Raw genomic sequence first — 22,637 nt, forward strand, 5'->3', positions numbered from 1 at the left:
TGTTTAACTCTGTTTGCCTCTTTTTCACTCGGTTTGACTCTATTTCACTCTCTTTGTCTCTGTTTGACTATGTTTGTCTCTGTTTGCCTCTTTTTAACTCTGTTTAACTCTGTTTGGCTCTGTTTGCATCTGTTTGCCTCTGTTTAACTATGATAACTCTTAACTCAGTTTGCCTCTGAACGCCTCTGTCTTCCTCCGTTTAACACTGTTTGCCTCTTTTTCACTTTGTTTAACTCTGTTTCACTCTCTTTAACTCTAGTTGACTGTGTACGCCTCTGTTTCCCTCTGTTTAACGCTGTTTGCCTCTGTTTAACTCTGTGTGCCTTGGTTTAAATCTGTGTAACTCTGTTTGCCTCTGTTTAACTCTGTTTGCCTCTTTTTCACTTTGTTTAACTCTGTTTCACTCTCTTTCACTCTGTGTGACTGTGTTTGCCTCTGTTTGCCTCTGTTTAACTCTGTTTAACTCCATTTGCCTCTGTTTGCCTCTGTTTGCATCTGTTTGACTCAGTTTAACTCTGCTAACTCTGTTTAACTCTGTTTGACTCTGTGTAACTCTGTTTAACTCCATTTGCCTCTGTTTCAATCTGTTTGTCTCTGTTTAACTCTGTTTGCCTCTTTTTCACTTTGTTTAACTCTGTTTCACTCTCTTTAACTCTATTTGACTGTGTAAGCCTCTGTTTGCCTCTGTTTAACTCTGTTTGCCTCTGTTTAACTATGTGTGCCTCTTTTTAAATCTGTTAAACTCAGTTTGCCTCTGTTTAACTCTGCTTGCCTTGGTTTCAATCTGTTTAACTCTGTTTGCCTCTGTCTAACTCTGTTTGCTTCTTTTTCACTTTGTTTATCTCTGTTTCACTCTGTGTGACTGTGTTTGCCTCTGTTTGCCTCTGTTTAACTCTGTTTAACTCCATTTGCCTCTGTTTGCATCTGTTTGTCTTTGTTTAACTCTGTTTAACTCTGTTTGCCTCTGTGTAACTCTGTTTAACTCCATTTGCCTGTTTAAATCTGTTTGTCTCTTTATAACTCTGTTTGCCTCTTTTTCACTTTGTTTAACTCTGTTTTACTCTCTATAACTCTGTTTGACTGTGTTTGTTTCCGTTTGCCTCTGTTTAACTCTGTTTAACTCTGTTTGCCTCTGTTTCACTCTGTTTAACTCTGTTTGCCTCTGTTTAACACTGTGTTCCTCTTTTTATATCTGTTTAACTCTGCTTGCCTCTGTTTAACTCTGTTTGCCTTGGTTTAAATCTGTTTAACTCTGTTTGACTCTGTTTAACTCCATTTGCCTCTGTTTGCCTCTGTTTAAATCTCTTTAACTATGTATAATTCTATTTGCCTCTGTTTGCATCTGTTTTTCTTGGTTTAACTCTGCTAACTCTTTTTAACTCTGTTTGCTTCTGAACGCCCGTTTGCCTCTGTTTGCCTCCGTTTAATTCGGTTTGCCTCTGTTTAACTCTGTTTAACTCTGTTTCCCTCATTTTGCCTCTGTTAAACTATGTTTAACTCCATTTGCCTCTGTTTAAATCTCTTTGCCTCTTTTTCACTTTGTTTAACTCTGTTTCACTCTATCTCTGTTTGACTGTGTTTGCCTCTGTTTGCCTCTGTTACCCTCTGTTTAACTCTGCTTAACTCCATCTGCCTCTGTTAGCGTCTGTATAAATCTGTTTAACTCTGTTTGACTCCATTTGCCTCTGTTTGCTTCTGTTTATCTCTGTTTAACTCTCCTAACTCTCTGCCTTTGCATGCCTCTGTTTGCCTCCGTTTAACTCTGTTTGCCTCTGTTTAACCCTGTTTGCCTGTTTGCCTCTGTGTAACACTGTTTAACTCCATTTGCCTCTGTTTAAATCTGTTTAACTCTGTTTAACTCTGTATGCCTCTGTTTGCATCTGTTTGCCTCTGTTTAACTATGATAACTCTTTTTATCTCTGTACACCTCTGTCTGCCTCCGTTTAACACTGTTTGCCTCTATTTCACTTTGTTTAACTCTGTTTCATTCTCTTTAACTCTATTTGATTGTGTACGTCTCTGTTTGCCTCTGTTTAACTCTGTTTGCCTCTGTTTAACTATGTGTGCCTCTTTTTAAATCTGTTAAACTCAGTTTGCCTCTGTTTAACGCTGTTTGCCTTGGTTTAAATCTGTGGAACTCTGTTTGCCTCTGTTTAACTCTGTTTGCTTCTTTTTCAAAATGTTTATCTCTGTTTCACTCTGTGTGACTGGGTTTGCCTCTGTTTAACTCTGTTTAACTCCATTTGCCTCTGTTTGCCTCTGTTTGCATCTGTTTGTCTTTCTTTAATTCTGATAAATCTGTTTAACTCTGTTTGCCTCTGTTTAACTCTGTTTAACTCCATTTGACTCTGTTTGCCTCTGTTTAAATCTGTTTAACTCAGTTTGTCTCTGTTTAACTCTGTTTGCCTCTTTTTCACTTTGTTTAACTCTGTTTCACTCTCTATAACTCTGTTTGACTGTGTTTGTCTCCGTTTGCCTCTGTTTAACTCTGTTTAACTCAATTTGCCTCTGATACCCTCTGTTAACATCTGTTTAACTCTGTTTAACTCCACTTGCCTCTCTTTGCATCTGTTTGCATCTGTTTGTCTCTGTTTAACTCTGCTAACTCTTTTTTAACTCTCTTTGCCACTGTACGACCCTGTTTGCCTCTGTTTAACTCTGTTTGCCTCTGTGTAACTCTGTTTAACTCCATTTGCCTCTGTTTAAATCTGTTTGCCTCTGTTTAAATCTGTTTGCCTCTTTTTCACTCTGTTTAACTCTGTTTCAATCTCTTTCACTCTGTGTGACTGGGTTTGCCTCTGTTTGCCTCTGTTTAACTCTGTTTAACTCCATTTGCCTCTGTTTGCCTCTGTTTGCATCTGTTTGACTCTGTTTAACTCTGCTAACTCTGTTTAACTCTGTTTGACTCTGTGTAACTCTGTTTAACTCCATTTGCCTCTGTTTAAATCTGTTTGTCTCTGTTTAACTCTGTTTGCCTCTTTTTCACTTTGTTTAACTCTGTTTCACTCTCTATAACTCTGTTTGACTGTGTTTGTCTCTGTTTAACTCTGTTTAACTCCTTTTGCCTCTGTTTGCATATGTTTGCCTCTGTTTAACTCTCCTAAAGCTTTTTAACTCTCTTTGCCTCTGCACTCATCTGTTTGCCTCTGTTTAACTCCATTTGCCACTTTTTCAATTTTTTTAACTCTGTTTCACTCTCTTTCACTCTGATTGACTGTGTTTGTCTCTGTTTGCCTCTGTTTAACTCAGTTTAATTCTGTTTGGCTCTGTTTGCATCTTTTTGCCTCTGTTTAACTCTGATAACTCTTATTAACTCTGCTTGCCTCTGAACGCCTCTGTCTGCCTCCGTTTAACACTGTTTGCCTCTTTTTCACTTTGTTTAACTCTGTTTCACTCTCTTTAACTCTCTTTGACTGTGTTTGTCTCTGTTTGCCTCTGTTAACTCTGTTTAACTCCATCTGCCTCTGCTTGCCTCTGTTTACTTCTGTTTAACTCTGTTTAACTCCATTTGCCTCTGAACTCCTCTGTTTGCCTCTAACTCTGTTTGCCTCTTTTTCACTTTCTTTAACTCTGTTTCACAATCTTTAACACTGTTTGACTGTGTTTGCCTCTGTTTGCCTCTATTTATCTCAGGTTAACTCCATTTGCCTCTGTTTGCCTCTATTTAAATCTGTTTAACTCTGTTTTACTCCATTTGCCTCTGTTACCCTCTGTTTACATCTGTTTAACTCTGTTTAACTCCATTTGCCTCTGTTTGCATCTGTTTGCCTCTATTAGCCTCTGTTTCACTCTCTTTTACTCCATTTGCCTCTGTTACCCTCTGTTTACATCTGTTTAACTCTGTTTAACTCCATTTGCCTCTGTTTGCCTCTGTTTTACTCTCCTAACTCTTTTTAACTCTGTTTGCCTCTGAACGCCTCTGTTTGCCTCTGTTTAACTCTGTTTGCCTCTGTTTAACTCTGTGTGCCTCTTTTTCAATCTGTTTAACTCAGTTTGCCTCCTCTTTAACTCTGTTTGCCTTGGTTTAAATCTGTTTAACTCTGTTTGCCTCTGTTCAAATCTGTTTGCCTCTTTTTCACTTTGTTTAACTCTGTTTCACTCTCTGTAACTCTGTTTGACTGTGTTTGCCTCTGTCTGCCTCTGTTTAACTCTGTTTAATTCCATTTGCCTCTGTTTAAATCTGTTTAACTCTGTTTGCCTCTGTTTGCATCTGTTTGCATCTGCTTGTCTCTGTTTGCATCTGTTTGCCTCTGTTTAACTCTGCTAACTCTTTTTAACTCTGTTTGCCTGTGTACACCTCTGTTTGCTTCTGTTTAACACTGTTTAAATCTGGTTGCCTCTGTTGGCCTCTGTTTAACTCTCTTTGCCTCTGTTTAAATCTGTTTGCCTCTGTTTAACTCTGTTTGCCTCTTTATCACCTTGTTTAACTCTGTTTCACTCTCTTTAACTCTGTTTGACTGTGTTTGTCTCTGTTTGCCTCTGTTTAACTCTGTTTAACTCCATTTGCCTCTGTTTGCATCTGTTTGCCTCCGTTTAACTCTCCTAATGCTTTTTAACTCTCTTTGCCTCTGAACTCCTCTGTTTGCCTCTGTTTAACTCCATTTGCCTCTTTTTCACTCTGGTTCACTCTGTTTCACTCTCTTTAACTCTGTTTGACAGTGTTTGCCTCCGTTTGCCTCCATTTGCCTCTCCTTGCCTCGGTTTAACTCTGTTTAACTCAATTTGCCTTTGTTTGCCTCTGTTTAACTCTGCTAACTCTTTTGAACTCTGTTTGTTTCTGTACGCATCTGTTTGCCTCTGTTCAAATCTGTTTGCCTCTTTTTCACTTTGTTTAACTCTGTTTCACTCTCTTTAACTCTGTTTGACTGTGTTTGCCTCCGTTTGCCTCTGCTTGCCTCGGTTTAACTCTGTTTAACTCCATTTGCCTCGGTTAGCATCTGTTTAAATCTGTTTAAGTCTGTTTAACTCTGTTTGGCTCTGTTTGCATCTCTTTGCCTCTGTTTAATTCTGCTAACTCTTTTTAACTCGGTTTGCCTGTGTACACCTCTGTTTGCCTCTGTTTAACTCTGTTTAAATCTGGTTGCCTCTGTTTGCCTCTGTTTAACTCTGTTTGCCTCGGTTTAAATCTGTTTAACTCTGTTTGCCTCTATTTTTCTCTGTTTAAAGCTGTTTGATTGGGTTTGCCTCTGTTTCACTCTGTTTCAATTTTTCTGCCTCTGTTTAAATCTGTTTGCCTCTGTTTAACTCTGGTTGCCTCTGTTTGCCTCTGTTCAAATATGTTTGCCTCTTTTTCACTTTGTTTAACTCTGTTTCACTCTCTTTAACTCTGTTTGACTGTGTTTGCCTCTGTTTGCCTCTGTTTAACTCTGTTTAACTCTGTTTGCCTCTGTTTAACTCGGTTTAACTCTGTTTGCCTCTGTTTAACTCTGTTTAACTCCATTTGCCTCCATTCAAATCTGTTTGCCACTGCTTAACTCTGTGTAACTCTGTGTGCCTCTTTATAAATCTATTTAACTCTGTTTGCCTCTGTTTAACTCTGTTTGCCTCTGTTTCACTTTATTTAACTCTGTTTCACAATTTTTAACTCTGTTTGACTGTGTTTGCCTCTGTTTAACTCTGTTTGCCTCTGTTTAACTCTACTTGCCTCTGTTTATATCTGATTAAATCTGTTTAACTCTGTTTGCCTCTGTACGCCTCTGTTTGCCTCTGTTTAACTCTGTTTGCCTCTGTGTAACTCTGTTTAACTCCGTTTGCCTCTATTTAAATCTGCTTGCCTCTGTTTAACTCTGTTTGCCTCTTTTTCACTTTGTTTTACTCTGTTTCACTCTCTTTAACTCTCTTTGACTGTGTTTGTCTCTGTTTGCCTCTGTTAACTCTGTTTAACTCCATCTGCCTCTGCTTGCCTCTGTTTACTTCTGTTTAACTCTGTTTGGCTCTTTTTGCATCTGTTTGCCTCTGTTTAATTCCGCTAACTCTTTTTAACTCTGTTTGCTTGTGTACACCTCTGTTTGCCTCTGTTTAAATCTGGTTGCTTCAGTTTGCCTCTGTTTAACTCTGTTTGCATCTGTTTAAATCTGTCTGCCACTGTTTCAGTCTGTTTAACTCAGGTTGCCTCTGTTTAAGTCCATTTGCCTCAGTTTAAATCTGTTTAAATCTGTTTGCCTCTATTTTACTCTGTTTAACTCTGTTTTATTGCGTTTGCCTCTGTTTCACTCTGTTTAAATCCGTTTGCCTCTGTTTAACTCTGTTTGCCTTGTTTGCCTCTGTTTAACTCTGTGTAACTCCATTTGCCTCTGTTTGCCTCTGTTTAACTCTGCTAACTCTTCTTAACTCTGTTTGCCTCTGTTTGCCTCTGTTTAACTCTGTTTAACTCTGTTTGCCTCTGTTTAACTCCATTTGCCTCTGTTTGCCTCTGTTCAACTCTGTTCAACTCTGTTTACCTCCCGTTGCCTCTGTTTAAATCTGTTTGCCTCTGTTTAACTCTGTTTGCCTCTTTTTCACTTTGTTTAACTCTGTTTCACTCTCTTTAACTCTGTTTGACTGTGTTTGCCTCTTTTTGCCTATGTTTAACTCTGCTAACCCTTCTTAACTCTTTTTGCCTCTGTACGCCTCTGTTTGCCTGTTTAACTCTGTTTAAATCTGGTTGCCTCTGTTTGCCTCTGTTTATCTCTGTTTCACACTGTTTGCCTCTGTTTAAATCTGTCTGCCTCTGTTTAATCGTTTTAAATCAGTTTACCTCCGTTTAACTCTGTATGCCTTGGTTTAAATCTGTTTAACTCTGTTTGCCTCTATTTTTCTCTGTTTAAATCTTTTTGCCTCTGTTTGCCTCTGTTTAAGTCTGTTTGCATCTGTCTACCTCTGTTTAACTCTGTTTACCTCTGTTTCAATCTGTTTGCCTCTGCTTGCTCTGTTTAACTCTGTTTAACTCCATTTGCCCCTGTTAGCCGCTTTTAAAATCTATTTAAGTCTGTGTTACTCTGCTTGCCACTGTTTGCATCAGTTTGCCTGTTTAACTCTGCTAACTCTTTTTAAATCTCTTTGCCTCTGAACGCCTCTTTTTGACCCTGTTTAACTCTGTTTGCCTCTTTTTAACTTTGTTTAACTCTGTTTCACTCTCTTTAACTCTATTTGACTTTGTTTGCCTCTGTGTGCCTCTGTTTGCCTCTGTTTAACTCTGTTTGCCTCTGTTTAAATCTGTGTGCCTCTTTTTAAATCTGTTTAAATCTGTTTGCCTCTATTTAAATCTTTATGCCTCCTTTTCACTTTGTTTAAATCTGTCTCACTCTCTTTAACTCTGTTTGAATTTGTTTGCCTTTGTTTGCCTCTGTTTGCCTCTGTTTAACTCTGTTTAACTCCATTTGCCTCTGTTTGCCTCTGTTTGAATCTGTTTAACTCTGTTTTACTCTGTTTAGCACAGTTTGCAACTGTTTGCCTCTGTTTAACTCTGCTAACTCTTTTTAACTCTCTTTGCCTCTGAACGCCTCTTTTTGCCTCTGTTTAACTCTGTTCGCCTCTTTTTCACTTTGTTTAACTCTGTTTCACTCTCTTTAACTCTGTTTGACTGTGTTTGCCTCTTTTTGCCTCTCTTTAACTCTGTTTAACTCCATTTTCCACTGTTTGCCTCTGTTTAAATCTGTTTAATTCTGTTTAACTCTTTTTACCTCTGTTTGCATCTGTTTGTCTCTGTTTAATTCTTTTTAACTCCAATTGCCTCTGTTTGCATCTGTTTAACTCTGTTTAACTCTCTTTGCCTCTGTTTCCCTCTGTTTGAATCTGTTTAACTCTCTTTTATTCTGTTTACCTCTGTTTGCATCTGTTTGCCTCTGTTTATCTCAGTTAACTCTTTTTAACTCTCTTTGCCTCTGAACGCCTCTGTTTGCCTCTGTTTAACTCTGTTTGCCTCTGTTTGCATCTGCTTGACTCTGTTTAACTCTGCTAACTCTTTTTAACTCTGTTTGACCCTGAACTCCTCTGTTTGCCTCTGTTTAACTCTGTTTGCCTCTGTTTGAATCTGTTAGACTCTGTTTAACTCTGCTTACTCTTTTTAACTCTGTTTGACCCTGAACGCCTCTGTTAGCCTCTGTTTAACACCATTTGCCTCTGTTTACATCTGTCTGCCTCTGTTTAACTCTGTTTGCCTCTTTTTCACTTTGTTTAACTCTATTTCACTCTCTTTAACTCTGTTTGACTGTGTTTGCCTCTGCTTGCCTCTGTTTAACTCTGTTTAACTCCATTTGCCTCTGTTTAAATCTTTTTAAATCTGTTTAACTCTATTTGCCTCTGTTTGCATTTGGTTGCCTCTGTTAAACTCTGCTAACTCGTTTTAACTCTGTTTGCCTGTGTACACCTCTGTTTCCCTCTGTTTAACTCGGTTTAAATCTGGTTGTCTCTGTTTGTCTCTGTTTAACTCTGTTTAAATCTGTCTGCCTCTGTTTAAATCTTTTTAACTCAGGTTGCCTCTGTTTAACTCTGTTTGCCTCGGTTTAAATCTGTTTAACTCTGTTTGCCCCTATTTTACTCTGTTTATCTCTGTTTGATTGCGTTTGCCTCTGTTTCACTCTGTTTAAATCGTTTGCCTCTGTTTAAATCTGGTTGCCTCTGTTTAGCTCTCTTTCCCTCTATTTGCATCTGTTTGCCTCTGTTTAACTCTGCTAACTCTTTTTAACTTTGTTTGCTTCTGTACACCTCTGTTTGCCTCTGTTTAACTCTGTTTAAATCTGGATGACTCTGTTTGCCTCTGTTTAACTCTGTTTGCCTCTGTTTGCCTCTGTTTAAATCGGTTTAACTCAGTTTGTCTCTGTTTAAATCTGTTTGCCTCGGTTTAAATGTTTAACTCTGTTTGCCTCTATTGTACTCTGTTTAACTCTGTTTGATTGTGTTAGCCTCTGTTTCGCTCTGTTTAAGTCCGTTTGCTTCTATGTAAATCTGTTTGCCTCTGTTTAAATCTGTTTAATTCAGTTTGCCTCTGTTTAACTCTGTTTGCCTCTGTTTAACTCTGTGTGCCTCTTTTTAAATCTGTTTCACTCAGTTTACCTCTGTTTAACTCAGTTTGCCTTGGTTTAAATCTGTTTAACTCTGATTGCCTCTTTTTAACTCTTTTTGCTTCTTTTTCACTTTGTTTAACTCTGTTTCACTCTCTTTAACTCTGCTTGAATGTGTTTGCCTCTGTTGGCCTCTGTTTAACTCTGATTAACTCCATTTGCCTCTGTTTGCCTCTGTTTAAATCTGTTTGACTCTGCATCTGTTTGCATCAGTTTGTCTCTGTTTAACTCTCCTAACTCTTTTTAAATGTTTGCCTCTGTACGCCTCTGTTCACCTCTGTTTGCCTCTGTTTGCCTCTGTTTAACCCTGTTTAACTCTGTTTGCCTCTGTTTGCCTCTGTTTAACTCCATTTGCCTCTGTTTAAATCTGTTTGCCTCTGTTTAACTCTGTTTGCCTCTTTTTCATTATGTTTAACTCTGTTTAACTCTGTTTAACTCTGTTTGACTGTGTTTGCCTCTGTTTGCCTCTGTTTAACTCCTTTTAACTCCATTTGCCTCTGGTACCCTCTGTTTACATCTGTTTAACTCTGTTTAACTCAGTTTACCTCTGTTTAGCTCTGTTTGGCTTGGTTTAAATCTGTTTAACTCAGGTTGCATCTGTTCAACTCTGTTTGCTTCTTTTTCACTTTGTTTAAATCTGTTTCACTCTCCTTAACAAAAACAGAATTACCTGGAAAAACTCAGCAGGTCTGGCAGCATCGGCGGAGAAGAAAAGAGTTGACGTTTCGAGTCCTCATGACCCTTCGACCAGAACTCTCCTTAACTCTGTTTGTCTGTGTTTGCTTCTGTTTGCCTCTGTTTAAATCTGTTTAACACCATTAGCCTCTGTTTGCCTCTGTTTAAATCTGTTTAACACTGTTTAACTCTGTTTGCCTCTGTTGAACTCTGTTTAACTCTCTTTAACTCTGTTTGCCTCTGTTTGCATCAGTTTGCCTCTGTTAAATTCTGCTAACTCTTTTTAAATCTGTTTGCCTCTGTACGCCTCTGTTTGCCTCTGCTTAAGTCTGTTTGCCTCTGTTTTACTCTGTTTGCCTCTGTTTAACTCTGTTTAACTCTGTTTGCCTCTGTTTAACTATTTTTAACTCCATTTGCCTCTGTTTTAAATCTGTTTGTCACTGTTTAAATCTGCTTAACTCTGTGTGCCTCTTTTTAAATCTGTTTAACTCTGCTTGCCTCTGTTTAACTTGGTTTGCCTCTTTTTCACTTTGTTTAACTCTGTTTCACAATCTTTAACACTGTTTGACTGTGTTTGCCTCTGTTTACCTCTGTTTACCTTTGTTTAACTCTGTTTAACTCCATTTGCCTCTGTTTGCCTCTGTTTAAATCTGTTTAACTCTGTTTAACTCTGCTAACTCTTTTTAACTCTGTTTGCCTGTGAACACCTCTGTTTACCTCTGTTTAACACTGTTTGAGTCTGGTTGCCTCTGTTGGCCTCTGTTGAACTCTGTGTGCCTCTTTTTAAATCTGTTTAACTCTGTTTGCCTCTGTACGCCTCTGTTTGCCTCTGTTTAAGTCTGTTTGCCTCTGTGTAACTCTGTTTGCCTCTGTTTGCCTCTGTTCAACACTGTTTAAGTCCATTTGCCTCTGTTTAAATCTGTTTGCCTCTGTTTAGCTCTGTTTGCCTCTTTTTCAATTTGTTTAACTCTTTCTCACGCTCTAACTCTGTTTGACTATGTTTGCCTCTGCTTAAATCTGTTTAACTCTGTTTAACTCTGTTTGCCTCTGTTTGCCTCTGTTTGCCTCTGTTTAAATCTCTCTGCCATTGTTTAAATCTGTTTAACTCTGTTTGCCTCTGTTTGCCTCTGTTTAAATCTCTCTGCCATTGTTTAAATCTGTTTAACTCAGGTTGCCTCTGTTTAACTCTGTTTGCCTCGGTTTAAATCTGCTTAACTCTGCTGGCCTCTATTTTACTCTGTTTAACGCTGTTTGATTGCGTTTGCATCTGTTTCACTCTGTTTAAATCCGTTTGCCTCTGTTTAAATCTGTTTGCCTCTGTTTAACTCTGCTTGCCTCTGTTCAACTCTGTTTGACTCTTTTGCACTTAGTTTAACTCTTTTTCATTCTCTTTAACTCTGTTTGCCTCTGTTTGCCTCTGTTTAACTCTGTTTAACTCCATTTGCCTCTGTTTGCCTCTGTTTAAATCTGTTTAAATCTGTTTAACTCTGTTTGCATCTGTTTGCATCTGTCTGCATCTGTTTGCCTCTGTTTAACTCTGCTAACTCTTTTTAAATCTGTTTGCCTGTGTACACCTCTGTTTACCTCTGTTTAACACTGCTTGAATCTGGTTGCCTCTGTTGGCCTCTGTTTAACTCTTTTTGCCTCTGTTTAAATCTGTCTGCCACTGTTTAAATCTGTTTAACTCAGGTTGCCTCTGTTTAACTCTGTTTGCCTCAGTTTAAATCTGTTTAACTCTGTTTGCCTCTATTTTACTCTGTTTAACGCTGTTTGATTGCGTTTGCATCTGTTTCACTCTGTTTAAATCCGTTTGCCTCTGTTTAAATCTGTTTGCCTCTGATTAACTCTGCTTGCCTCTGTTCAACTCTGTTCAACTCCATTTGCCTCTGTTTAAATCTGTTTGCCAATGTTTAACTCTGTTTAACTCTGTGTGCCTCTTTTTAAATCTATTTAACTCTGTTTGCCTCCTTTTCACTTTGTTTAAATCTGTTTCACAATTGTTAACTCTGTTTGACTGTGTTTGCCTCTGTTTAACTCTCTTTGCCTCTGTTTAACTCTGTTTGACTCTGTTTGCCTCTGTTTGCATCTGCTTGCCTCTGTTAAACACTGCTAACTCTGTTTAAATCTGTTTGCCTCTGTCTGCATCTGTTTGCCTCTGTTTAACTCTGTTTGCCTCTGTTTGATCTGTTTGCCTCTGTTCAAATCTGTTTGCCTCTGTTTAAGTCTGTTTGCCTCTGTTTAACTCTGTTTAAATCCAGTTGCCTCTGTTTGCATCTGTTTGCCTCTGTTAAACTATGCTAACTGTTTTTAAATCTGTTTTCCTCTGTACGTCTCTGTTTGCCTCTGTTTAACTCTGTTTGCAACTGTTTAACTCTGTTTGTCTCTGTTTAACTCTATTTGCCTCTGCATGTCTCTGTTTAACTCTGTTTGCCTCTGTTTAACTCCGTTTAACTCTGTTTAAATCCATTTGCCTCTGTTTAAATCTCTTTGCCACTGTTTAACTCTGTTTAACTCTGTGTGCCTCTTTTAAAATCTGTTTAACTCTGTTTGCCTCTGTTTAACTCTGTTTGCCTCTTTTTCACATTGTATAACTCTGTTTCGCAATCTTTAACACTGTTTGACTGTATTTGCATCTTTTTGCCTCTATTTAACTCTGTTTAACTCCATTTGCCTCTGTTTGCCTCTGTTTAAATCTGTTTAACTCTGTTTAACACTGCTGGCATCTGTTTGCCTCTGTTTAATTCTGCTAACTCTTTTGAACTCTGTTTGCCTGTGTACACTTCTGTTTGCCTCTATTTAACTCTGTTTAACTCCATTTGCCTCTGTTTAAATCTGTTTACCACTGTTTAACTCTGTTTAACTCTGTGTTCCTCTGTACGCCTCTGTTTGCCTCTGTTTAACTCTGTTTGCCTCTGTACGCCTCTGTTTGCCTCTGTTTAAGTCTGTTTGCCTCTGTGTAACTCTGTTTGCCTCTGTTTGCCTCTGTTCAACTCTGTTTAAGTCCATTTGCCTCTGTTTAAATCTGTTTGCCTCTTTTACAATTTGTTAACTCTTTCTCACTCTTTTTAACTCTGTTTGACTGTGTTTGCCTCTGTTTGCCTCTGTTTAACTCTGTTTAAAACCATTTGCCTCTGTTTGCCTCTGTTTAAATCTGTTTAAGTCTGTTTACCTCTGCTGCGTCTGTTTGCATCTGTTTGCCTCTGTTTAACTCTGCTAACTCTTTTTAACTCTGTTTGCCTGTGTACACCTCTGTTTGCTTCTGTTTAACACTGTTTAAATCTGGTTGCCTCTGTTGGCCTCTGTTTAACTCTCTTTGCCTCCGTTAAATCTTTCTGCATCTGTTTAAATCTGTTTAACTCAGGTTGCCTCTGTTTAAAGCTGTTGCCTTGGTTTAAATCTTTTTAACTCTGTTTGCCTCTATTATACTCTGTTTAACTCTGTTTGATTGCGTTTGCCTCAGTTTCACACTGCTTAAATCCTTTTGCCCCTGTTTAAATCTGTTTGCCTCTGTTTGCCTCTGTTTAACTCTGTTTAACTCCATTTGCCTCTGTTTGCCTCTGTTTGACTCTGCTAACTCTTTTTAACTCTGTTTGCCTCTGTTTGCCTCTGTTTAACTCTGCTAACTCTTTTTAACTCTGCCTCTGTTTGCATCTGTTTGGCTCTGTTTAAATCTGTTTGCCTCTGTTTAACTCCGTTTAACTCCTTTTGCCTCTGTTTAAATCTGTTTGCCTCTTTTTCACTTTGTTTAACTCTGTTTCACAATCTTTCACTCTGTTTGACTGTGTTTGCCTCTGTTTAACTCTGTTTAACTCAGTGTGCCTCTTTTTAAAACTATTTAACACTGTTAGCCTCTGTTTAACTCTGTTTGCCTCTTTTTCACTTTGTTTAACTCTGTTTCACAATCTTTAACTCTGTTTGACTGTGTTTGCCTCTGTTTGCCTCTGTTTAACTCTGTTTAAAACCATTTGCCTCTGTTTGCCTCTGTTTAACGTTGTTTGCCTCTTTTTAAATCTGTCTGCCACTGTTTAAATCTGTTTAACTCAGTTTGCCTCTGTTTAACGCTGTTTGCCTCGGTTTAATTCTGTTTAACTCTGTTTGCCTCTATTTTACTCTGTTTAATGCTGTTTGATTGTGTTTGCATCTGTTTCACTCTGTTTAAATCTGTTTTCCTCTGTTTAAATCTGTTTGCCTCTGTTTAACTCTGTTTGCCTCTGTTTAATTCTGTCTAACTCTCTTTAACTCTGTTTGCCTCTGTTTGCATCTGTTTGCCTGTGTTAAACTCTGCTAACTATTTTTAAATCTGTTTGCCTCTGTACGCCTCTGTTTGCCTCTGTTTGATTCTGTTTTCCTCTGTTTAAGTCTGTTTGCCTCTGTTTAACTGTATTTAACTCTGTTTGCCTCTGTTTAACCCTGTTTAAATCCATTTGCCTCTTTTTAAATCTGTTTGCCACTGCTTAACTCTGTGTAACTCTGTGTGCCTCTTTTTAAATCTATTTAACTCTGTTTGCCTCTGTTTAACTCTGTTTGCCTCTTTTTCACTTTATTTAACTCTGTTTCACAATTTTTAACTCTGTTTGACTGTGTTTGCCTCTGTTTAACTCTGTTTGCCTCTGTTTAACTCTACTTGCCTCTGTTTATATCTGATTAAATCTGTTTAACTCTGTTTGCCTCTGTACGCCTCTGTTTGCCTCTGTTTAACTCTGTTTGCCTCTGTGTAACTCTGTTTAACTCCGTTTGCCTCTATTTAAATCTGCTTGCCTCTGCTTAACTCTGTTTGCCTCTTTTTCACTTTGTTTTACTCTGTTTCACTCTCTTTAACTCTCTTTGACTGTGTTTGTCTCTGTTTGCCTCTGTTAACTCTGTTTAACTCCATCTGCCTCTGCTTGCCTCTGTTTACTTCTGTTTAACTCTGTTTAACTCCATTTGCCTCTGAACTCCTCTGTTTGCCTCTAACTCTGTTTGCCTCTTTTTCACTTTCTTTAACTCTGTTTCACAATCTTTAACACTGTTTGACTGTGTTTGCCTCTGTTTGCCTCTATTTATCTCAGGTTAACTCCATTTGCCTCTGTTTGCCTCTATTTAAATCTGTTTAACTCTGTTTTACTCCATTTGCCTCTGTTACCCTCTGTTTACATCTGTTTAACTCTGTTTAACTCCATTTGCCTCTGTTTGCATCTGTTTGCCTCTGTTAGCCTCTGTTTCACTCTCTTTTACTCCATTTGCCTCTGTTACCCTCTGTTTACATCTGTTTAACTCTGTTTAACTCCATTTGCCTCTGTTTGCCTCTGTTTTACTCTCCTAACTCTTTTTAACTCTGTTTGCCTCTGAACGCCTCTGTTTGCCTCTGTTTAACTCTGTTTGCCTCTGTTTAACTCTGTGTGCCTCTTTTTCAATCTGTTTAACTCAGTTTGCCTCCTCTTTAACTCTGTTTGCCTTGGTTTAAATCTGTTTAACTCTGTTTGCCTCTGTTCAAATCTGTTTGCCTCTTTTTCACTTTGTTTAACTCTGTTTCACTCTCTGTAACTCTGTTTGACTGTGTTTGCCTCTGTCTGCCTCTGTTTAACTCTGTTTAATTCCATTTGCCTCTGTTTAAATCTGTTTAACTCTGTTTGCCTCTGTTTGCATCTGTTTGCATCTGCTTGTCTCTGTTTGCATCTGTTTGCCTCTGTTTAACTCTGCTAACTCTTTTTAACTCTGTTTGCCTGTGTACACCTCTGTTTGCTTCTGTTTAACACTGTTTAAATCTGGTTGCCTCTGTTGGCCTCTGTTTAACTCTCTTTGCCTCTGTTTAAATCTGTTTGCCTCTGTTTAACTCTGTTTGCCTCTTTATCACCTTGTTTAACTCTGTTTCACTCTCTTTAACTCTGTTTGACTGTGTTTGTCTCTGTTTGCCTCTGTTTAACTCTGTTTAACTCCATTTGCCTCTGTTTGCATCTGTTTGCCTCCGTTTAACTCTCCTAATGCTTTTTAACTCTCTTTGCCTCTGAACTCCTCTGTTTGCCTCTGTTTAACTCCATTTGCCTCTTTTTCACTCTGGTTCACTCTGTTTCACTCTCTTTAACTCTGTTTGACAGTGTTTGCCTCCGTTTGCCTCCATTTGCCTCTCCTTGCCTCGGTTTAACTCTGTTTAACTCAATTTGCCTTTGTTTGCCTCTGTTTAACTCTGCTAACTCTTTTGAACTCTGTTTGTTTCTGTACGCATCTGTTTGCCTCTGTTCAAATCTGTTTGCCTCTTTTTCACTTTGTTTAACTCTGTTTCACTCTCTTTAACTCTGTTTGACTGTGTTTGCCTCCGTTTGCCTCTGCTTGCCTCGGTTTAACTCTGTTTAACTCCATTTGCCTCGGTTAGCATCTGTTTAAATCTGTTTAAGTCTGTTTAACTCTGTTTGGCTCTGTTTGCATCTCTTTGCCTCTGTTTAATTCTGCTAACTCTTTTTAACTCGGTTTGCCTGTGTACACCTCTGTTTGCCTCTGTTTAACTCTGTTTAAATCTGGTTGCCTCTGTTTGCCTCTGTTTAACTCTGTTTGCCTCGGTTTAAATCTGTTTAACTCTGTTTGCCTCTATTTTTCTCTGTTTAAAGCTGTTTGATTGGGTTTGCCTCTGTTTCACTCTGTTTCAATTTTTCTGCCTCTGTTTAAATCTGTTTGCCTCTGTTTAACTCTGTTTGCCTCTGTTTGCCTCTGTTTAACTCTGTTTGCCTCTGTTTAACTCTGTTTAACTCTGTTTACCTCTCTTTAACTATGTTTAACTCAGTTTGCCTCTGTTTGCCTCTGTTTAACTCTGTTTAACTCTGTTTGCCTCTGTTTAAACTCGGTTTAACTCTGTTTGCCTCTGTTTAACTCTGTTTAACTCCATTTGCCTCCATTCAAATCTGTTTGCCACTGCTTAACTCTGTGTAACTCTGTGTGCCTCTTTATAAATCTATTTAACTCTGTTTGCCTCTGTTTAACTCTGTTTGCCTCTGTTTCACTTTATTTAACTCTGTTTCACAATTTTTAACTCTGTTTGACTGTGTTTGCCTCTGTTTAACTCTGTTTGCCTCTGTTTAACTCTACTTGCCTCTGTTTATATCTGATTAAATCTGTTTAACTCTGTTTGCCTCTGTACGCCTCTGTTTGCCTCTGTTTAACTCTGTTTGCCTCTGTGTAACTCTGTTTAACTCCGTTTGCCTCTATTTAAATCTGCTTGCCTCTGTTTAACTCTGTTTGCCTCTTTTTCACTTTGTTTTACTCTGTTTCACTCTCTTTAACTCTCTTTGACTGTGTTTGTCTCTGTTTGCCTCTGTTAACTCTGTTTAACTCCATCTGCCTCTGCTTGCCTCTGTTTACTTCTGTTTAACTCTGTTTGGCTCTTTTTGCATCTGTTTGCCTCTGTTTAATTCCGCTAACTCTTTTTAACTCTGTTTGCTTGTGTACACCTCTGTTTGCCTCTGTTTAAATCTGGTTGCTTCAGTTTGCCTCTGTTTAACTCTGTTTGCATCTGTTTAAATCTGTCTGCCACTGTTTCAGTCTGTTTAACTCAGGTTGCCTCTGTTTAAGTCCATTTGCCTCAGTTTAAATCTGTTTAAATCTGTTTGCCTCTATTTTACTCTGTTTAACTCTGTTTTATTGCGTTTGCCTCTGTTTCACTCTGTTTAAATCCGTTTGCCTCTGTTTAACTCTGTTTGCCTTGTTTGCCTCTGTTTAACTCTGTGTAACTCCATTTGCCTCTGTTTGCCTCTGTTTAACTCTGCTAACTCTTCTTAACTCTGTTTGCCTCTGTTTGCCTCTGTTTAACTCTGTTTAACTCTGTTTGCCTCTGTTTAACTCCATTTGCCTCTGTTTGCCTCTGTTCAACTCTGTTCAACTCTGTTTACCTCCCGTTGCCTCTGTTTAAATCTGTTTGCCTCTGTTTAACTCTGTTTGCCTCTTTTTCACTTTGTTTAACTCTGTTTCACTCTCTTTAACTCTGTTTGACTGTGTTTGCCTCTTTTTGCCTATGTTTAACTCTGCTAACCCTTCTTAACTCTTTTTGCCTCTGTACGCCTCTGTTTGCCTGTTTAACTCTGTTTAAATCTGGTTGCCTCTGTTTGCCTCTGTTTATCTCTGTTTCACACTGTTTGCCTCTGTTTAAATCTGTCTGCCTCTGTTTAATCGTTTTAAATCAGTTTACCTCCGTTTAACTCTGTATGCCTTGGTTTAAATCTGTTTAACTCTGTTTGCCTCTATTTTTCTCTGTTTAAATCTTTTTGCCTCTGTTTGCCTCTGTTTAAGTCTGTTTGCATCTGTCTACCTCTGTTTAACTCTGTTTACCTCTGTTTCAATCTGTTTGCCTCTGCTTGCTCTGTTTAACTCTGTTTAACTCCATTTGCCCCTGTTAGCCGCTTTTAAAATCTATTTAAGTCTGTGTTACTCTGCTTGCCACTGTTTGCATCAGTTTGCCTGTTTAACTCTGCTAACTCTTTTTAAATCTCTTTGCCTCTGAACGCCTCTTTTTGACCCTGTTTAACTCTGTTTGCCTCTTTTTAACTTTGTTTAACTCTGTTTCACTCTCTTTAACTCTATTTGACTTTGTTTGCCTCTGTGTGCCTCTGTTTGCCTCTGTTTAACTCTGTTTGCCTCTGTTTAAATCTGTGTGCCTCTTTTTAAATCTGTTTAAATCTGTTTGCCTCTATTTAAATCTTTATGCCTCCTTTTCACTTTGTTTAAATCTGTCTCACTCTCTTTAACTCTGTTTGAATTTGTTTGCCTTTGTTTGCCTCTGTTTGCCTCTGTTTAACTCTGTTTAACTCCATTTGCCTCTGTTTGCCTCTGTTTGAATCTGTTTAACTCTGTTTTACTCTGTTTAGCACAGTTTGCAACTGTTTGCCTCTGTTTAACTCTGCTAACTCTTTTTAACTCTCTTTGCCTCTGAACGCCTCTTTTTGCCTCTGTTTAACTCTGTTCGCCTCTTTTTCACTTTGTTTAACTCTGTTTCACTCTCTTTAACTCTGTTTGACTGTGTTTGCCTCTTTTTGCCTCTCTTTAACTCTGTTTAACTCCATTTTCCACTGTTTGCCTCTGTTTAAATCTGTTTAATTCTGTTTAACTCTTTTTACCGCTGTTTGCATCTGTTTGTCTCTGTTTAATTCTTTTTAACTCCAATTGCCTCTGTTTGCATCTGTTTAACTCTGTTTAACTCTCTTTGCCTCTGTTTCCCTCTGTTTGAATCTGTTTAACTCTCTTTTATTCTGTTTACCTCTGTTTGCATCTGTTTGCCTCTGTTTATCTCAGTTAACTCTTTTTAACTCTCTTTGCCTCTGTTTGCCACTGTTTGCCTCTGTTTAACTCTGTTTAACTCCATTTGCCCCTGTTAGCCTCTTTTTAAATCTATTTAACTCTGTTTTACTCTGCTTGCCACTATTTGCATCAGTTTGCCTGTTTAACTCTGCTAACTCTTTTTAACTCTCTTTGCCTCTGAACACCTCTTTTTGCTTCTGTTTAACTCTGTTTGCCTCTTTTTCACTTTGTTTAACTCTGTTTCACTCTCTTTCACTCTGTTTGACTTTGCCTCTGTGTGCCTCTGTTTGCCTCTGTTTAACTCTGTTTAACTCCATTTGCCTCCGTGTGCCTCTGTTTCCATCTGTTTAACTCTGTTTTACTCTGTTTACCTCTGTTTGCATCTTTTTGCCTCTGTTTAACTCTGCTAACTCTTTTTAACTCTCTTTGCCTCTGAACGCCTCTGTTTGCCTCTGTTTAACTCTGTTTGCCTCTTTTTCACTTTGTTTAACTCTGTTTCACTCTCTTTAACTCTGTTTGACTGTGTTTGCCTCTTTTTGCCTATGTTTAACTCTGCTAACCCTTCTTAACTCTTTTTGCCTCTGTACGCCTCTGTTTGCCTCTGTTTAACTCTGTTTAAATCTGGTTGCCTCTGTTTGCCTCTGTTTATCTCTGTTTCACACTGTTTGCCTCTGTTTAAATCTGTCTGCCTCTGTTTAATCGTTTTAAATCAGTTTACCTCCGTTTAACTCTGTATGCCTTGGTTTAAATCTGTTTAACTCTGTTTGCCTCTATTTTTCTCTGTTTAAATCTTTTTGATTCCGTTTGCCTTTGTTTCACTCTGTTTAAATCTTTTTGCCTCTGTTTGCCTCTGTTTAAGTCTGTTTGCATCTGTCTACCTCTGTTTAACTCTGTTTACCTCTGTTTCAATCTGTTTGCCTCTGCTTGCTCTGTTTAACTCTGTTTAACTCCATTTGCCCCTGTTAGCCGCTTTTAAAATCTATTTAAGTCTGTGTTACTCTGCTTGCCACTGTTTGCATCAGTTTGCCTGTTTAACTCTGCTAACTCTTTTTAAATCTCTTTGCCTCTGAACGCCTCTTTTTGACCCTGTTTAACTCTGTTTGCCTCTTTTTAACTTTGTTTAACTCTGTTTCACTCTCTTTAACTCTATTTGACTTTGTTTGCCTCTGTGTGCCTCTGTTTGCCTCTGTTTAACTCTGTTTGCCTCTGTTTAAATCTGTGTGCCTCTTTTTAAATCTGTTTAAATCTGTTTGCCTCTATTTAAATCTTTATGCCTCCTTTTCACTTTGTTTAAATCTGTCTCACTCTCTTTAACTCTGTTTGAATTTGTTTGCCTTTGTTTGCCTCTGTTTGCCTCTGTTTAACTCTGTTTAACTCCATTTGCCTCTGTTTGCCTCTGTTTGAATCTGTTTAACTCTGTTTTACTCTGTTTAGCACAGTTTGCATCTGTTTGCCTCTGTTTAACTCTGCTAACTCTTTTTAACTCTCTTTGCCTCTGAACGCCTCTTTTTGCCTCTGTTTAACTCTGTTCGCCTCTTTTTCACTTTGTTTAACTCTGTTTCACTCTCTTTAACTCTGTTTGACTGTGTTTGCCTCTTTTTGCCTCTCTTTAACTCTGTTTAACTCCATTTTCCACTGTTTGCCTCTGTTTAAATCTGTTTAATTCTGTTTAACTCTTTTTACCTCTGTTTGCATCTGTTTGTCTCTGTTTAACTCTTTTTAACTCCAATTGCCTCTGTTTGCCTCTGTTTAACTCTGTTTGCCTCTGTTTAACTCTGTTTGCCTCTTTTTCACTCGGTTTGACTCTATTTCACTCTCTTTGTCTCTGTTTGACTATGTTTGTCTCTGTTTGCCTCTTTTTAACTCTGTTTAACTCTGTTTGGCTCTGTTTGCATCTGTTTGCCTCTGTTTAACTATGATAACTCTTTTTAACTCAGTTTGCCTCTGAACGCCTCTGTCTTCCTCCGTTTAACACTGTTTGCCTCTTTTTCACTTTGTTTAACTCTGTTTCACTCTCTTTAACTCTAGTTGACTGTGTACGCCTCTGTTTCCCTCTGTTTAACGCTGTTTGCCTCTGTTTAACTCTGTGTGCCTTGGTTTAAATCTGTGTAACTCTGTTTGCCTCTGTTTAACTCTGTTTGCCTCTTTTTCACTTTGTTTAACTCTGTTTCACTCTCTTTCACTCTGTGTGACTGTGTTTGCCTCTGTTTGCCTCTGTTTAACTCTGTTTAACTCCATTTGCCTCTGTTTGCCTCTGTTTGCATCTGTTTGACTCAGTTTAACTCTGCTAACTCTGTTTAACTCTGTTTGACTCTGTGTAACTCTGTTTAACTCCATTTGCCTCTGTTTCAATCTGTTTGTCTCTGTTTAACTCTGTTTGCCTCTTTTTCACTTTGTTTAACTCTGTTTCACTCTCTTTAACTCTATTTGACTGTGTAAGCCTCTGTTTGCCTCTGTTTAACTCTGTTTGCCTCTGTTTAACTATGTGTGCCTCTTTTTAAATCTGTTAAACTCAGTTTGCCTCTGTTTAACTCTGCTTGCCTTGGTTTCAATCTGTTTAACTCTGTTTGCCTCTGTCTAACTCTGTTTGCTTCTTTTTCACTTTGTTTATCTCTGTTTCACTCTGTGTGACTGTGTTTGCCTCTGTTTGCCTCTGTTTAACTCTGTTTAACTCCATTTGCCTGTTTGCATCTGTTTGTCTTTGTTTAACTCTGTTTAACTCTGTTTGCCTCTGTGTAACTCTGTTTAACTCCATTTGCCTGTTTAAATCTGTTTGTCTCTTTATAACTCTGTTTGCCTCTTTTTCACTTTGTTTAACTCTGTTTTACTCTCTATAACTCTGTTTGACTGTGTTTGTTTCCGTTTGCCTCTGTTTAACTCTGTTTAACTCTGTTTGCCTCTGTTTCACTCTGTTTAACTCTGTTTGCCTCTGTTTAACACTGTGTTCCTCTTTTTATATCTGTTTAACTCTGCTTGCCTCTGTTTAACTCTGTTTGCCTTGGTTTAAATCTGTTTAACTCTGTTTGACTCTGTTTAACTCCATTTGCCTCTGTTTGCCTCTGTTTAAATCTCTTTAACTATGTATAATTCTATTTGCCTCTGTTTGCATCTGTTTTTCTTGGTTTAACTCTGCTAACTCTTTTTAACTCTGTTTGCTTCTGAACGCCCGTTTGCCTCTGTTTGCCTCCGTTTAATTCGGTTTGCCTCTGTTTAACTCTGTTTAACTCTGTTTCCCTCATTTTGCCTCTGTTAAACTCTGTTTAACTCCATTTGCCTCTGTTTAAATCTCTTTGCCTCTTTTTCACTTTGTTTAACTCTGTTTCACTCTATCTCTGTTTGACTGTGTTTGCCTCTGTTTGCCTCTGTTACCCTCTGTTTAACTCTGCTTAACTCCATCTGCCTCTGTTAGCGTCTGTATAAATCTGTTTAACTCTGTTTGACTCCATTTGCCTCTGTTTGCTTCTGTTTATCTCTGTTTAACTCTCCTAACTCTCTGCCTTTGCATGCCTCTGTTTGCCTCCGTTTAACTCTGTTTGCCTCTGTTTAACCCTGTTTGCCTGTTTGCCTCTGTGTAACACTGTTTAACTCCATTTGCCTCTGTTTAAATCTGTTTAACTCTGTTTAACTCTGTATGCCTCTGTTTGCATCTGTTTGCCTCTGTTT

Source organism: Carcharodon carcharias, chromosome 21, assembly GCF_017639515.1.
Source record: "Carcharodon carcharias isolate sCarCar2 chromosome 21, sCarCar2.pri, whole genome shotgun sequence".
Classification (NCBI taxonomy): domain Eukaryota; kingdom Metazoa; phylum Chordata; class Chondrichthyes; order Lamniformes; family Lamnidae; genus Carcharodon; species Carcharodon carcharias.